The sequence below is a fragment of the Alosa pseudoharengus genome, unplaced genomic scaffold (genome assembly GCF_046254945.1).
Source record: "Alosa pseudoharengus isolate Yale_2024_CS ecotype anadromous, Long Island Sound unplaced genomic scaffold, YU_APseudo_1.1 YU_APseudo_1.1_scf_12, whole genome shotgun sequence".
Classification (NCBI taxonomy): Eukaryota; Metazoa; Chordata; class Actinopteri; order Clupeiformes; family Clupeidae; genus Alosa; species Alosa pseudoharengus.
In genome coordinates, this window is record NW_027468587.1 from 18378012 (window position 1) to 18397070 (window position 19059).

A 19059-nucleotide genomic window follows, 5' to 3' on the forward strand; every position below is an offset into this window, starting at 1 on the left:
TGGGGAGAGCAAAAAAGCGAAAGAGAAACAGACAGAGAGAGTGAAAAGAGTGTGCATGAGATGGAGTGCAAAAGAAGAAACTGACACAGAGAGTGAGAGGAAGGGTTAGAGGCCCCCGATAGCCCCTCGTGCTGCTTCTGGTAATATCCCTGCCATGCGTGCGTGTGTGTGTGTGTGTGTGTGAGAGAGAGAGAGAGAGAGACGAGTGGACACGGCAGAGACAGTGTGGCATTGTGTGTCCAGTGTGAGAGCTGGTAGTAATCAGTAGCATTCTCCCCGTAGAGCCATAAAGATGGGAGCCAGTTGCAAACACGTCCACATGGGAGCCATAACATGTTACGAGTGCTGCAGAGCATCCAGGCCCGGCTGTAAATACCGCCCACTCCATAATGCCAACGGTAGAGGGTGACTTTTCCGGAATGAAGACAATGCTCACTATAGAAAACCGTCCGAATTTGTTTTTTTTGTTTGTTTTTTTTATTTTTATTTTTTTTTTCAGAGAAATTTCAGGTTAATTCTCAGGGAGTCACTGCAGTCATCCTCTTTCCTTGCAGTGAACATTGTGTCCAATTATAAGCTGAGGGGTTTTCAAAATAAGTAGATATTTTTCATCAGAAGGCACTCAGGTTCTCTCTTTCTTTCGCTCTCTTTCTCTCTCTCTTTCTCTTTAAGCCCATTTTCCCTTTTTTCCTTGACTCTCATCAGTTTAATTAGCTTGCGTTTGTTTCACTTTTCCTCCCCTTTGTTTGTTTACGCTCTTGTCAGGCATGACACTGGCCAATTAGCACAGTGAAATTGTTTAACCTCCACAACATGCCAACGCTCAAAACAGGAGGAGAAATGATCGGGATGTTTATTTCAAGTGTAAAGTGAGAGTTCCTCTCTGCTGTTACGCTATGAGTAGCAGTAGGCGTAGGAGGTACAGTAGACCAGTAACAGTTCACTGCTATTAGACCTAAGCACAGTGAGAAAAGGACAGTATTGTACCTGTTGCTCAAATATGTTTTGTTGTGTACAGTTTAAATTCTATGTTACCATAAGTTTATTTTATTTTATTTTTTGTTTTTGTTGTACTATGTTTATTAAAACTTTCGGTTCAAGAGAAAAAAATCAGTATGAAAGGAGACAGACAAACACACACCAAGAAGAGAAAGATAAAGATGGCACAATTGGAGGTCCGGGTGGGAGCACAGCTTGGAGACCTGTCACTATATTCCAGTGGAAGGTCTCAGTCAGACACAGGCCCTGCCAAAAGGCTTGTTTTGCATGCCCATTTTAGACTACTGTTATATGTATGAAGGGTGTGTGTGTGTGTGTGTGTGTGTGTCTGTGTGTGTGTGTGTGTGTGTATGTGTGGGCACAAGTTCCTTGTCACTTATGCAAATGTGAACATGGCCTAGAGATCTGTATGAGCAGCTCTCATAGCTCTCTTTTCAGTCCTGCAGTTAAATCTGAAACTGATATTTTGATTAAAAAAAAAACTCAAGAGAAGGAACCTCATAAGCATACAGTAGGGGGGGGGGGGGGTGGCTTCACTCAAAGTATGTTTTATGTTTTCATTGTTGTCCAACATTATTCATCCCCATTATCCTAATGCCCCTCTTGTTATTTGGTCTATTGGGAAGGAAAAAGTTAATTAAACTATTCCTATTACCTGCAAATGTCACTGTAAATTGGACTCATAATTGCTTCACTTTTGCAGTGCACTTTTGTACATCTTAATGCACACTTGCCCTCACCTAGATACCGCCCATCGCTCACCAAAGCAATGACTCTTTTCCTCGATTAATAATGCAGTGGTAGACCCACTCAAATGCAAATGAGCAAAAAAGTGTGTATTTTTTATTTTTTATTTTATTATTTTTTAACGGAAGCGTTGTGTTGATGCTCTTCTATTTTAACATCACTTATTGATTCTCTTTACTTGCAGCTGAATGGTAGAGAAGCTCCTAGGAATCTTCTCTCCATGACTGTCAGAGTGATTGATGGAATATGCAAGGAATCATTGCACTTGCATCGAATGTACGTCGGATGCATGAGTCTGGAGTGCGGAGAAAATATTAGCTTCCCAAGGCAGCAGAGAAGCATGCAGAATGACAGTAAGCAGAGCGGCACTTGGCATGAGATTCACTTCTTCTCTCTGGAGAGACCTATAGCACTCAGTTCACATATTTTTATTCTGGAATCATTTGTTATTCTATACCTCAAAACTCACAAGTCTTAAATTATGACACCAAACATACGTCAGACATTCTTCAACCACTTTCACAAGGACAATGTCCTCTGCCAATGGCCACAGCTATGTACAGTAACACATACATTCTGGTGCACTAAACAGGCCATGGTGAACAGCTAGAGTCCTCAGATGACTACATGTCACAAGTCACAAGAGATAATTATTCATGCAGCTGGAAAATTTCTATCACATGTGATCACATGACACACATAGTCAGTGTATCTGTACGTCCATTGAGAATGACAACCTGGAGGTCCATCTCTGGACAAAGCAAACGGTGTTTGCCTGTTGTACAAAGGATCTGTGAATATTAAGATAGATTGCACTGCATTTTCTCTTAAGGCTGATTAATATATCACTAAAGCCAACAAATACACCTTTTAGCACTGTCAATTCAAAGTTATCCATAAAGTCACCCAGTGCATCTACCCAGCAGTGGAGCTGGCCTGTGGTAAATGAACTGCAGAGATGTATCCTTCTTATCTTATTTTTTTGGCCTTTTATTTACAGGACAGTAGAGAATGACAGGAAACTAGTGGAAGAGAGTCGGGGTGGGATCCGGAAAGGACCACGGGGCGGGAATCGAACCCGGGTCGCCGGCGTACGGTGCAGGTGCCCCAGCCAGCCGCGCCACGGCTGGGGCCAATGTATCCTTACTTTTGAAGAACGTCTGATATACATGTACGTCAGCCATCTCATGATTACTCTCAACAGAATTGTTAATCTGACAGACCCACCCCTGTAGATAAACCTACAGATTTATTATACCCATCGCCTTGTTTGTTTCACTTTCCTGTAGTGGCCCTCCTGGTATAAGCAAACACACCCACCCACACTGGATATGTAAAGAGAAGGGAGAGGAAAAAAGAGGAGAGAGAGGAAGTAGAGAAAGCCAAGGAGAGAAAGGGAGAGGAAAAAAGAGGAGAGAAGAAAAGCAGAGGAGGAGAGGAGAAAAGCAGAGGAGAGGAGAGGAGAAAAACAAATAGGAGAAAAGGAGAGGAGAAAAGAGGAGAGAGAAAAGCAGGAAGGAGAGGAGAAAAGAGGAGAGGAGAAGAGAGGAAAGGAGAAAAGCAGAGAGGAGAGGAGAAAAGAGGAGAGGAGAAAAGAGGAGAGGAGAAGAGAGGAGAGGGGCTTTTTGACGCCTGGGAGACAGGAGCCCTCACGCCGCAGGATGGGGAAAGGTGAGCAGGAAACAGAAGGCGCCCATGGAGGAGGTATATGACATCTGTCAGGATCCTGGGAGGGGGAGGGACACAGCCCCTCCCTCCTCCGGCCCGGGGGTCACATCTCCACCCGCACGCACTGAAGTTGTCACGACACACACTGACACTTCTTTGGCAATGGCGGCCAAAGTCCCAGAGAAGGGCTGACATCTCAGTGCACTCCCTTCTACTTTAATGAATTTATTTGGAATATTTTTTTTGGACCATCCTCCCCCCTTTAAATACATGTATACAGGCACCCACATACACACACACACACACACACACATAAAGACACACTCATGATGTGCACACAGATCCACGTGTGACCAAAATGTCATGGAGTTTCTTTTTTTTCCTCTAGACCATTCGTTCTGGACGTGGGAAGGTCAGTTGTCAGGGCCAAGGTCGACAAACAAACAAAAAGACGAAACGGAGGCAAAATAACAACAGGAGAAACAAAGGCAGAAATTTGTGAAGGTGTTTTTTTTGTCTCCCCCTTCATCTCGGGGGAAGATGATGGCACGTAGCACGTTTCTCCCTCGCTACTGTCCTCTCCCCCCCATCGACAACACCGCCACCCCCTGAGCCGGGCAGATTTACGTCTGGGGGGGTCAACATCATCTCCACTGCAACTCAAACGCACAACACTGTTTGATGTGGTGGTACTATACTGAAAAAAAGAAAATCCTTGAATACATTAAGCTCATTATTACAACGTATTTGACTGCCTTTGCAATACCAATGATTTCTTTTCTCTTTTTTGCTTTTTGCAGGGCAAAGTTAAAAGGTGACATTAACTAACACACAATTTAAAACAAACCAACAAAAAATGAAACATAAAAAAGTGTTTAGGGTTAGGGGATTTTGGGCATCATCAGAGGTACTCAAAAGTTGCACACTGCAACACAATAAATGAGAATGTTATACCAAGTGCCATTATTTTTGACCATATTCGCTATGTGATATTTTAACAGAAACTGCAATACATAAACAACCAGATCAGTTTCAGCACGGCACTGAACACTTAAAATTAAATATAGAACCAGCACTCTCTATTTTGTTTCTATAGCTGTTTTGTGTGAATATGTCTCTGTGTGTGTAGGTGAGTGTGTGCATGTGTGTGCATGTGTGTGTGTGTGTGTGTAAATGTGAGTTTCTTGCTTTTTTTTCCCAGGCTATTGTCTTTGCTCTTCTGTCTGTTCTTGACATTGGAGACGACAGGTGTCGGTGGGGTGGGGATGGTGCTTGTCGAGCGGACAGGCAGGAGAGAGAGCGCGAGCGACTGAGGGGGTGCACGGTGCGGTGCTGCACGCTGGAAAGAAAACAATCTTTAGCTGCCTGTGGCTGAAAGCTAGCTGCTCCAGGCAACAGGGCCTTCAGCATTTAGCTGGGGGCACAGTAGCAGAATCAGAGCCATCGCTGTACCCCTGCGGCAGCAATCTCGAGCACTTACTGTCAGCCCTTCCGCACTTCTTCATGCAACCTCTCCAGTTTTCTTCCCCTCATTACCATCTTTATTTGTTTGAGGTGGCAGTTACTTTGACTCAGAATTGTATTTTTTTTTAATTATTATTAAGTTTGTGAAGCTTAATGTTTATGTTACATCAGGTTGTGTTACATCAGGTTACATTGGTTTTAGAATGTTACATCTGAGCATGTCTGCAAGTATATCATTTGTAAATCACACAATGAATCTAATTTTTAAATTGACAAAGTATTAGATCAGAACCATTTCCCAAACAAAATAATGTAATTGGATCTAAAACGCTTGTTATCTACTGTAAATGTATATTTTTAAATATAATTTTGCATAATGGAGAGCAAAATGGTGTGTTTGGGTATTTTGATGCTATTGTGCTATTCTACATGCCACAGTGAGGAAGCACAAGAAAATCAGAGAAAAAGTATCAACTGCAACGATTACCTGATGATGGGTCAGCAAAACACATAAACCTAATGCAAAGCCTCTTAACTAATTCCAGCGACTTAGCTTTATTGTTACCAAGGCTAAATTGCATGCTTTTTCAAGGCAGCTTAATCAAAAATGTTTTTGATCATTTCAATGTACCATGATTTTAAAATGATCACTTTCCCTATCAGAAAGCAGATGGAGTCTACAAATGTATTTTTTATAATAACTCTCTAGGTCTAGGTCTCGAGCCCTACACAGTTGAAATCAGTTACAGTGAAAATGTATTTGCTTCTCCAGATTCACTAGAGGAAAAAAGATGTGAGGACTGCGGAGAGAAGAGGACTGGAGAATGGCTGGATGAAATGAAAGAGCCTCGGTGCATACTATCATCCCTGACATTCTGTAGGGCTTGACCTTAGCAGAGGAGGATCGTGTCAGTGTGAGAGAGGAGAAGGAATCATAGCATGACCAGGGAGCCAGAGAGCAGTCCTTCAGAGAGATCATAGGACAAGACACATGCGCATACACACACACACACACACACACACACACACACACACACACGTGCACACACGCACACACACACACAAACTTAAATGTAAAAATCAAACAATCTCCTCTCTTTACTCTCGGATCATGGAAATTGGCTTTAGAATCCTGCAAATTCCCCCCAGACTCCGCTGACCATCACAGGACGTCTGAGGGAATCAGTACTGCTCAGTCCTCACAGAGGTAGTCTAAACACAATCATCAAACTGCTCTGACGTCAGTACTGCCCACGTTAGAATAATTAGCATTAGAAACAGTTAGAAGCAAAAAGTAAAGAAAGCAAAATTGAAAGAGAATTGAAAGAAAATAGGGGAGCTATAATAAAACCATGAAATTTCAAATGACTTGAATATCAAAAGACAGAGAGAAAGAAAGAAAGAAAGAAAGAAAGAAAGAAAGAAAGAAAGAAAAAACGAGAGACAAAGAGTTAGAAGTACTACAATACAGCTACAACATCTCAACTGCTAAGTTCCCTTTCAAATAGCTCATCAATTCCTACATGAATATGTTGCTTGAGGCTTCACCAGTGCACCATTACGAATGCTAATTTATTTTCCATGCAGTAAATTATCATGCGCAGATACATACAACAGTTCAAAGTAGAAGAAACAGAGACAGATCATTGTTTTTTGATGATATTTGGCAGTGTTACAGAACTGTTTGTGGGGCAGGTGTTGTTGTGTCGTTCATCATTAATTGTGCATCTGTAAACATTCCTTCGCTCATCATAGTCAGGCTATATGGATACATTTAACCCAAAGATGGTGTGTGTTTGTGTGTGTGTGTGTGTGTGTAATACATCTGGCCTGTCATAATCAAGGTACTTCAACATGACACAAATCAGTAAATTGATAGAAAACAGGCCATGAAAGCCAACTGACCTGTTCTGGGTTTTGTCATCCATCTGCTATTGTGAGGGGAGGCGTGTGAAGGTTTCTTGGTGTTAAAATGCACACCTTGTGCTCTGTGTCCATCCTTACTAATCTGAGGCAGATTTAGAGGAAGCCATTATCACAGTATATAAAAATATTATTGACCTTTGGGAGGCAGGGCTAGCTTGGAGTGCAAGAGGACTTTTAGCAGGGGGTGCTGGACAGGCCATAGCTCATGCTGATATTAACATATGCCAGTCTTCCTAAATGTTCCAGGTCTCTTTATTAAAAAATTTAAGTACAACAGTATATTTTTATGGCGCTCGTAAAGGAATTGGTCGCGCACATTATTTTTTCATGAACAGTGAACTTTAGGAGATAACTAGAATAGATTGCAAAATTAATTCAAAATAATTAATTTCAGAGGAAAGTGTAGTTTTCCCCCCAGTGAATTGCTGTATTAATCTCTGTGACTATCCATTTTTAAATGCATTGATCAGTCTGTCTGTCTGTATGTCATTTCATCTGTCTGTCTGTCTGTCTGTGTATCTGTTTGTCTGTCTGTCTGTCTGTCTGTCTGTTTGTCTGTTTGTCTATTGCCCTCCTTTTCCATCTGCCTTTCTTTCTGCCTTTCTATGTACAGCTGATCTTGACCCTTGGCAGTGTGAGCTTTAGATCTGTCTGCTGTTCTGACTGTCTGCATGTCTGTCTGTCTGTCTGTTTGTCTTGTCTGTCTATCTATCAATCTGTCTCTCTGCTGATGCTGACCCTTGGCAGTGTGTGAGTTGTTTTAATGAAGCCCAGACCTTCATCAAAGTGGATCCCCCCTCCCCACACACACACACACACACACACACACACACACGGCTGTGTCGGGCCCTGGGGCCACAACGCAGCTCCCATTCTTACAGCGCTTAGCATTCCCTCAGCACCCAGGGACCCACAGAGCCCTAATACTAATCATCATTTACACAGCACAGCAGAGCACAATGCTCTCAAACGCACCGCAACCAAGCGCCTGGGATTCTGCTATGCTGTGCCTTGAGACAGCCCCATCAAGCGCCTGGGATTCTGCTATGCTATGGCTTGAGACAGCCCCATCAAGCGCCTGGGATTCTGCTATGCTATGGGTTGAGACAGCCCCATCAAGCACCTGGGATTCTGCTATGCTATGGGTGAGACAGAAAAAAATGCAGACAGAAAAGGGAAACAAAGATTGCTTTTAAAGGCTCAGTGTAAAAGAGTGGAAAGAGAGAATGAAAGAGAGAGATAGAGACAGAGGCTCATCTTTTGATGCTTCTTTTCTGTGTGCAGGGAGAAGATTAAACTGGAATGTGTGCACATATGGATTGATATGTTACAGCCTAGTGGTCCGGTGCGACGGCGGGACTTGCCGTGATTGATTTCTTGCCAATACAGTTGCATGTGTGTGAGCTCACGGCGTGGCGGTGCGTTCATTTCCATTCCTCAGAAGCCCCGGAACACGGGGAGGCTCGCACTTGTTTTCATTTGTTGCCATAGCAACGGGAATCATAAGCAGTAGGGGAGGTCAGTTGCATGGGAGAGGGGAATCTGAGTTCAGAGACAATGACATGACATTGATTGCAACCCACTTCCCTCCTCCGCCTCCTCCTCCACCAACTACCCATGGACACAAATACAAACACGCATAACACACTTATAAACACACCCACAAACACACGCACACATCCACAACCAAACACACCTAAGCACACACATACACACAAACACACACACACACACCCACACCTCCTGCATCCTCACTTCCCTTTTATTCTTCCCGTCAGTACTCCTTATCACCAACACTGTACATACACACAAACACACACACATGTCTGTCTGTACCCCCCACCCCCTCTTTTTGTCTCTCAATGTGAACCTTTATCCTTTCCTCTTGTACATCTTTCCTCAAGTGTCAAACTTTGCTATTATGGCCCCTCTCTATCTCTGAGATGTAATGGTCCTCTTGTTTGTTTATGTTCTCAGTAAGTACACAGAATGTTGAAGTCATCCACCAGGTTGATGCATCTGTGATTGATTTTTGTCATGGTTCCTGATGATCTCTTGCAGCAGGCTTTTAGCCATAGCATTTTGCGCTGCTCTTAAGAGTGTGTATGAGGGGAAATATCCTTTGTGTGAGAAAAGAAGACCTCTGCTCAGGTGATAATTTGGTGTCTGATGGAGTATTAACCCCATCACCCATCATCTCCCATTTCTTTTTTCACCCCCTACGTGTTCTCACCTCTGAGATAACTTCGTAGCCTTGCCACTGATTAGCAATGCTAAATGACAAGGTGTGTTCACATTACTTCTCCTGTCTGGTTGTATGAAACATAGAGGGAGCTTACACGTACATTAGGATTGTTAACTGGAAATATAGAACATGGAAGTCAATTTCACTGAGCCGTCATTTCATTTTCGTTCATCAAAGATGCTTCCTAAGTACAAAAGGACTCACAAACAGAACATGGTTTGCTGAATGATCCTGCGCTCCCTCACGCATGATGAATATGACCAGTGCTTTGTAAATGAGCTAGTGTGGCTAACAGACCACCACAGGTGGCTAGTCTCTTCTTTTTCCAGTATCATTGGAGCTATATTACACGTTAGCGTCAGTTTAATCTCCTTTAGAAACTTTCCAACTAGCAAACCGCTTTTTTCCCCCAGAATCAAAGTCCCAGTCCAATTATTAATTTGCTTCTCTTGGAGGGGTGATGAGAGACAAGCGCACAGTGTGTGTCCCGCTCCCATAAACCTCCCCCTCCACTCCGTGGGTATCTACCTACCTAACTCTAATTACTCACAAAAAAAAAACCAAGAAGAGAGAGGAGGGATCGGAGAAGTGTTAACGCTCGTTAAATTAACACAAGCCAGTAGAGACGGCGAGCATCGGGGACTCCCCAAGGCCCCGCAACAGGAGCGCCGGGCGTCACTCCCCGGTCCACTGTCCCCTCATGAATCAGACTATCTCTCCCTCCCTCCTCTACCTTCCCTCCCTCCCTCCCTCGCTCCAGTCCCCTGCCGATGCAGGCCTAAGCCAAAGTTATTAGTGCATTTAATGTATAGTTTTGATCTGGAGCCACGTCGACGGGGGAGGTCAGCTTTGTTCTGTATCCAAGGTGCTGGCTCCCTCATGGCGGCGTTCATTCGATGCACAGTGTGTGTCTTGTGGCTAATTGGGTAAATGCATATATGTTGTTTCGATTGGACTACGATTATGTACCGACTGCCATAGCCATGTTTGGAACAAAGGGGCCAAAGACAAGAGAGAGAGAGAAAGAGAGAGAGAGAAAGGTAGAGAGAGAGAGAGAGTGATTAAAGTCAAGTCTTTATCATGAGGTGTAAGAAGAAAAGCATGTTGAAGCCCTCTGTAGCCTATTTATGAAGTTTTTCATCAGTTTCACACACCCCTGTGGCTATGTGTGACTTATGTATTATGTATAGTTTATGTAGATAAAAATGTAACTGAGTGATAGAATAAAAATTCTTTCTCCTGCCCATAAATGGCCAATTATTTCCCTCTCAGATGGATGTGCAAAAGGTCATTTGCTGTGTGGCAGGGAGCTTTAGTGCGAGCGAGCCAGAGCAGGCTGGGATGTCAATTCTCTGTCAGGCCTTATCACTAGCCAGGGGCTCATTCGCGTGAGTTCATTGAAAGTGGTGACATGTGATCTGCCGTGTCCTCAAACAACACAGTGGAGTTAAAGTGCATACAACGCGACACTAGCGCTGCGCTGTAACACAATTCTGAAATGTGTGCAATGACTTTGCACCAACAAAACACTTTCTGATATTGTGCTCTTGGGGACAGTTACTATACACTATATACTGCAATATATGATAAAACATGTTTGTGTTCTTTGACAAGTGAATAAAACGAAATATCTGCCCACACAAAATATAGGTGGGATTGATCCAACTACATGTCAACACAACAGACCTCTGCCTTCAACAGCATATGAAGGCTACCTCTCTGATGTGTCGACTATACTACACATGTATCACTTTGTCTCAAATGTAAAGATGTATATGTATCTAGCTGTAGCTAATTACATACATCTTTACATTTAAGAAATTAAAACATTTAGTAAATGTAGTACAGGGCTTGGCTTACAGTACATGGCTTTAAAGCAACACCAAAGAGTTTTTTGTACCTTCAAATAATGTTTCCAAAATTGTTTCAGTGGTTCATCAACTTGTAACAGGGTGAAAGGCACTTCTGCATTCGCTTTGCGGCCCTCTATTGGCTATAACCCTACTATGTAAGTTTGCCAGATCGGGTAGCGGTCTGTAGTTTGATGGAATGAGACATAAGAAACTACAAATTTGACTTGCATCTGATGTCGCAATACATATACTTTCATAAATCGTGCAACATATTCTACCTTGTCTGTGGACATCGTTATTTGCAAAGCCGGTGCTGGATAAACAAATAGCGTGCGTGCGACAGAGGGAAAGTTCTTTGTTGCTTTAACTTGGACTTTTGCTTATCTGTAGTGCAAGTATACACTCAAAAAATACACTCAAGTTCACTCATTTCAAGTATGTAAGCATTTAATATTCTAATAGTAAGTTCATATTCAGCATCCATGTGTGTGAAAAAGCCCTAAAGCCAGGGCAACTGCTCTAGGCCTGGTTCAAAGATTATGTATAGTATAAAGTTAAAAGTTGAAAAAGAGCTATAATGTTGGCGTATAACTATGGCACACATAAAGGATGGACTATACCCTAAGTGGGGTTATCGCTTGTGTACAGAAGAGGTCTCTGTCCCTCTGCAGCACATAGTGACAGCAGAGGGGCTCTTTACCAAAGTGTTGGCAGTGAAGGATCTCCTGTACCACAAAAGAGCAGCCGTCAGTCACCGGCCAACTGTCACCCTCCGGTGAGATACCCCAGGTGGGGGTGGGGGTGGGGGTGAGAGTGGCGGAGTAGGGTGGGGTGGGTTGTGACAGGACTGCATTAATGAGAGGCATGTGACAGCTGGAAAGAGAGAGAGAGAGAGAGAGAGAGATGTCGAGGAGAGAAGGGCTTTTGTCCCGTCGAGATAGACAGAGGACTACACTGTATCTGTCTAGAGAGAAGAGGAGAGTCTGGTTTTTATGAGTGTGTGTGTGCGTGTGTGTGTGTGTGTGTGTGTGTGTGTGTGTGTGTGTGTGTGTGTGTGTGTGTGTGTGCGGTATGCAGGTCCTGGGTTGAGTTGAGTCAGAGTAGGAGGAGTGTGCATGTCTATCATTTCACAGCGAGTGATGGGTTACACTCAAAAGTGAGTCAATTAGATAGAGAAAATCCATATGGATTTTTACACATACACACACACTTCTTCAGCCGAATGACATATCAGAATACAAACACATAACACACATATGTATGTGTGCATTGTCACGAATTGTCAAACACACACACACACACACACACACACACACACACACACACACACACAAACACACACACGCACATACAGACACACACTCACTAACACCTTTGCCTCCATTTCGAGTGAGTTTAATATGAAAATATAGCAGGATGTATGACACAAAGCCCATCCTGTGACTATGCTTCACTAGCGACAGTGGAGGCCAAGAGAATTCCAGAAAGCCTCACTGGTTGGACCAAAACAAAAGGTTTTAGACCCCCTCAAGGTCAATTATATCACATGAAGGGTGCTAAGGAAATGAGCCATGTTCAGCTGCACAAGACAGAATTTACTGGTTGAACTCAAAGCAATATGACATTACCTTACAGGGCACTGAAGTCTGTGTGTGTGTGTGTGTGTGTGTGTGTGTGTGTGTGTGTACTGGGGTTGGCAGTGACAGTGGACGGAGCTTTGACATAAATGGGTAAATCTCCACGTGTGCCAGTTTTCCTGTGGACTGGAGGGGAAAACAGGGCGAGTCTATCAGCTTGGCACCTGCTCCAGAACATTCTTGATGAAGCAAAGGTTGTCTTCATTAGGCGCATTAATATTCATGACGAATGGTAATTTTGACACAGAAAAGGTCTCAGTAACCTTTTCTTGCACATTTTTTTTTACTTCTCAAGGAAATTACAGTCCGGCAATGACTTAATTAATGCTTGGTTTCTGCGCCTGTCGTTTGAAGGGTTGTCACTTTAGGTCTGTGGTATCTGTCAGAAAAGCAGGATTGAGAGTGAAAAGAGGAGGCGTGCTAAAAGAAAGAGGAAAACAGAGACAGAGAGAGAGAAAGGGAGGGAGAGAAAATAGAGAGACAAGGACACTGAGATACACAGATTTTCCACCATATTGCCATTTATTCCCTAGACCGTTTTGTCATCTACTCTGTATGATTATGCTTTCAACTGCACTGTGTTTTTTTAGTTTGTTAATGAGTTGGTAGATGTGACAGAGTATGCAAGAAATTAGTGTAATGGGTTCGTGACAATCATTTATCTTCATGCGCTATTGTCAGATATAACACAAAGGGTCATAAATACTCTGTTGTCATATGCCACCCCTTTGGCCAGAGAGAAACAGTGAGGAAGTGAAGAAAGGAGAGCAAGACAGAGAGAGAGAGAGAGAGAGAGAAAGAGAGAGAGAGCTAATGGCATTGCATCCCTGCAGAACAGTAAAATATACATTGGGCCTGGTGTTTATGGTACAGAAGGCCGGAGAGGCTGGCTGGGTTTTATTCTGCACGGATGGTGAAAATTATGTAAATGTGAGGAACGTGACAATGACTCGCCTGGCTATAAATAGACACTGTAGTTCTCTCATCTGCGTAACATGTCAACATAAGGACATTTAGTTAGAATACACTATGTGGCATCACCCAGGCAGTAATTTATAATTGACTCAATATGCACAACATTATTGCTGAGGTTCTTTTTCTACTTTCTTTCAAAAAACCTGCAACAAAGGTTTACATAAGGAAATAAAGAAATGTAGACACCAAAGATTTGCTCCCCTACTGTAGAATTACACACCACCCACCCCCCACAAATTTGATCACAAAAAAAAAGAATGCACTCCCTTACGTAACACTGTATACGTCTCCACATGAAAAGCTGTACACACACACACACACACACACACACACACACATACACACACACATCTATTACCACTGTACAAACAGGCAGCCTCCAAAAGAAACACACTCAATCCTTGTGGCGCACATGACAGTAAAATATTTGAACATAAGGCAGCATTTCCTTTATCATGGCCCATAAAAATAGTAATTTGCCGGAGCCCTTGTAGCACAATATGGAAGGTGGTGTGTTTTACTGATAATGCAGAGATGACAGATAGGCCCATACTGGGAGGTTTGGCTCTAGTCTGGGTGCAGTGTATAATAAATTGCGAGGAGAAGGGGCTTGGTGGATGGCTTGGTTGGCTCACAGAGAGATAGAGGGAAGAGCGAATATGGCAGTTCTCTCATGCTATAAGCCACAGTGGCGTCGGCGGCAGGCTTTGTTGGGCCGTGGTGATAATGCTCTGTGAAAAAATAGGGGATTAATGAGGTTGGTATGGTGAAGCAACTCCGGCTCATTACTGCCAAACCAGCGCCCTGCGAAAGCTATCGCCACTCACACGGACGCCACGCGGCTAATGCTCTCGTCGCACGCGGGCCGCCCTTATTATCTTATTTAAGACCACTTAAAACAGAAGTCCCAAAAGGTGGCGTGACACCGGTGGCGTCCTTCATCGGGCCACTTTAATCACCACCACCACTTCCATCTCCTCCACCTCCACTCGTACTCCATCCTAAACACCGCTCCCCTCCCCACACACACCAATGCCTGCTCTCTCACCTGCCTCAGACCGGGGAAGGAAAAACAATGTTGCTTTTCTTAAAAGCCATATTCGAAGAAAGAGAGAGCGAGACAGTGAGAGGTGGGGGCAAGAGAGAGAGAGAGAAAGAAAATAACTGGCAAAAGAGGAGGACAGAGAGGAGAGAGAGGGGGGAGGGTGAGAGTCTCTTCCTTGATTAACTGCTGAACGTGTGAAGGAGAGGGGCGCTGGCGTCGGATCAGCGAGACCGAGGTAATTAGTCTATGGAGAGTTCGGCCGCCACCACCACCGTGCCGCACCACGGCAACATCGTCTCCGCTCCACTCGAGAGAGTGCCGCTTCACCCGTCTGCGGCGGAGGGAACCGGGTGGCAAAGCCCCGCCACTCACTCCACTGCTCATCAGCTATGCATCTATTCAGCCCAACTTCCCCGCTTTCAACTCCTTTGTCTGGGAGAGGAAACTAATCTTAAGTGTTCCGGAAAAGGCTATTTATATTCATTTTTTTCCCCTTACATATGCACACACACATTGCAGGAGAGTGATAGTTAATTTATTTGAAAAGTCGCTAATCTGTCTTATGTTCCCTCTCGCATGCCCTGTGCGGTGCTGGAACTAAATATAGCATGTCCAGAACAGGTGATTGGCTAAATGGAGAGCCTTCGATGGAAGAAACAGAATCCCTTCTATAGACCCTTTCAAGAGAGTTCCATTATCAGCATCATAGTTGGCCCCACAAGGCTTCCGTTTTAACATTCCATATGTTATCTTAATGCAGAGGAAGTAGATTGGGAACCAAATAGAATGTTCAAGCATTGTTTTTGTTTTTATTGTTGAAAGGGTCTATAGTTGTGGACATCGTATCTGACTGCCTCCTAGTTAAGTGCTGACCTCCCATCAGCGTGAGTTTCTCTCTGTGTGTGCATGTGGTCCGCGGGTGACCGCAAACAGCCTCATTAATTAAGAGTCCTCTTCGTTCTCTCTCTGCCCTGCTCCACTCCTGGATGAGGCCTCATCACTCTTGTCCCTCTGGCCTTTGCAGGACACAAAGGTCACGGGGGTTCGCGGCGGCGCTACTCGCAAACGGCTCGTGGAGAGTGCTGAGACGAGGCAAAGTCCAACCGCGTGTGACCCCCGTGACTTCTGTAACACATCTTGCATCCATCATTAAAATACAGAAACTGGAACTAGTGACTTAGATTTGCCAAGTTATTATACAGAGAAAGCAATTCACAGGCAGCAAGATGTGCACATTTTGTTTACAGCATAGTGCAGGGTCTAGCATGTATTAAAGGAGAATTCCGGTGTGATATTGACCTAAAGTGTGTTGAAACATGATACCGAGTGTGAACGTATGTCTCATAGCCCATCTCGGCTTGTCCCCTGCACTCCAAAATCTGGCGCTAGTTAGCCGATGCTAACAATGGTGGTGCTCCGGCATCGGCCTAGCCATGTAAATAAATCACTGTTTTACACCATTTACGAGGCTCAATGTATCTCCACACTTCATTGGTAGACTTCCGAGGGCCCTGACATTTAAAACGAAACATTGAGAACTTTGAAAAAGCACTGGTAGTTTACTTACAAGACGATTTATACAGACAGGTCCTTCACGAAGTATAGCGTTTGCAGACATCTTGAATTTAGTCACGATAAGTCGAGCGACGAGTAAGAATGAACAGGTATGATAAGGGATCAGATTCCAAAAATAATTCAGTGGAAATGCATGGATTCCAGTTGCTGCTACTGGAAGAAACTGGAATCCATGCATTTCCACAGAATTATTTTTGGAAGCACCACCATTGTTAGCATCGGCTAAATCTGGCTAACTAGCGCCAGATTTTGGAGTGCAGGGGACAAGCCGAGATGGGCTATGAGACATACGTTCACACTCGGTATCATGTTTCAACACACTTTAGGTCAATATCACACCGGAATTCTCCTTTAAAGGTAGCCTCATGTGGTTCTGTACTGATATATGTGGCTAATATGCATTGGCATGGGTATATTTTTGCCCCCATGTCTGCAAGTATACTTTCCATTTAGTAATATGGGTTTGCAATGATTTGTGTGTTCATTACAAGTGAAACAGCTTGAATCGATGTGTGGCAACACTCCGTATGTGCTAACAGCAATCCTTTATGAACATCAGGAGTGTTTGCTGTTAAAGAAGCTGAGGTTAGCAGCGGCTAATTAGCCACATTTGGCATACCCGGTTGCTCTTCATTTTAGCATAGTCGAGAGTGTTTGTAATTCAAAAGTGCTGTCATTATCCTGCGATTTAACATACCAAGGGCAGCCATTTAACACATTGTTACATTTTTCATTGCAATGTTTATGCTAAGTTCGGAAGAAAAATTACAACCCAAATTTAAAGTAGCCGCGGTGTTCAAACAGTACTCCTCTAATGATTCTTACAGCCAATAACAATGGCTTTTCACTATGGGGAAAATGTATGTCAGTACAGATTGTACAGACCCCCTTAAAAAATCTTGCCAACAAAATATCCACAATTAAGATCACCATAAGGACACTGTGGGGAGTGTGTAACAACACAGTCATATTGGGTCTCATCTTACAACATTAGGAAACCCTTACTATGGATTGCATATTCAAAAATATTTTTAATTTAATACAATATTACAATACAATACCATACATGCCAATGAACATTACAATAACAAATGCAATATGTTGCAAGCGTTTGCCACTGATTTGTTCTAGTGGACATGTCATAGCAAGAATTACATGCATGCAATATAACAATACAATTGTGCAGTATTGTGGGGGTGGAGCCCAGGGGAGTGACAGCTAAACTGACCAATAATGGGCACTCAGCCAAGTGATTGACATCCAACTGGATGCCTGTGGTGTGGTTAGTGATCTTGTGATCTGATGCAAACATTGCCGCACGTCTCAGAGGCAGCTGCCCGACACCAGAGCACAGAAACAGCTGCATGGCGGCAGCTTAGGTCACTGTGTTTTCCACAAGGTGCTCTCCTGGGCATACACGCCATGCCTGAGGCTGCAGCAATCCCTGCGCTTTTCTCTCTGGGTTGCTGTAAGGGTTAGTTTGTGATGCCATCATGTATGTACGCACTACTGAGACCCCTCAGTTGCAGGTATGGCTAGTGGGCGCCGCCACGTTTCCTGAATTGCTAGAGTATGACATCACCTGCACAAGGACAGGGGTAGTGGACATGTTTTTTTTAGTTCTTTATTTTCTTTAGTGGCATTGCTAGTAATTCACTGTGTAACATGTGCAGTAAGTATTAAACATCCTGAAATTACAAAATCTTTCCTGGTCTTTTACAGGGTTGCAAAAATTTTTTTGTCCCAAAAAGGCAGATCAAATTCCACATTTCCAAAGAGCAATGGGGAAGGAATTGTCTATTCATTTAACACCTCTTTTTTTCCCCTTTGGATTGTCCACTGTCCACTTTTATTTTAGTTTCTGAGCTTGTACCAGATTCCAGATTACAATGATGTCAGTGGCCTGTCTTCCTTCAACTGAAGCCCCCTCTGTGTAGTGGCTAATAACAAAGAATCCAAGCTTGGGCAATTGGCTAGAACTGTTCTGCAGAAAACTCAAAATGGACCTCTAAAGATCTGTAGCTAAACACTCAGCTTCGCCTCAGAAAGTGAGAAATGTGGCATGAATTATCAAGTCGTAAACCTCAGATATGGCTATGCACAAATGGGGCTTATGTGCACAAAACACTTGCACAACTACAAGAATCAAGGCTGGAGTGGAGAAGGCGTGTGTGTGTGTGTGTGTGTGTGTGTGTGTGGGGTGGGGTGACGGGTGTGAAAAGACAGGAAGGGTTTCAGGTTTGCTGTGTAGAGACAGGCAAAAGGTAACAGGATCTGTGTGATTACTGGGCAAGTGGTGGCCTTGGGGGTGGGAGGCCGCACCGCAGGGCTGGCTAACCTTGCGCCGCGCTGATGTCGCCTGACATTTAGCATGCATACAAAAAGGTGCTCTCTTCTCCTGTCAGAACGTCGGGGCTGCGCTGTTTGTGTTGGATGTCACAGCCTGGGCCCCTGACGCTGAGCAGGACCCCAGCGACAGAGAGCGGGAGGCAGGAACAATGGTGGCCATGTGCGCAGGGCACTCTGGGTAAGTCCTCAGACCTTCTACATACCAGGCGTGCTGCCAATCTAAGCCAAGTATGTCGACATATTAAACAGGATGGCAACACAGTTTTCCAATAAAGCGCAGTGGTAAGATCATCTTCCTGTGTAAGACTGTCACGCCTCATTTTTACAAGTGTTAGCTCTTCTGCTAACACACACACACACACACACACACACACACATTATCACCGCTGGCCATAAAGATGACTGCCGACACTGCTGTTAAGTGCAATGCTAGCCTGCCTCAGTGGCGCTAATAATGATGCGTGGGGATTTGGGGGCCTCTGCACGCATTCATGGCCAGCACAGCTGGTGTGCTGCTCCATGACAGGCCAAGCTTAAGTCACAATGCGAACTGACACTAGCAGGAGTGGCGAATCA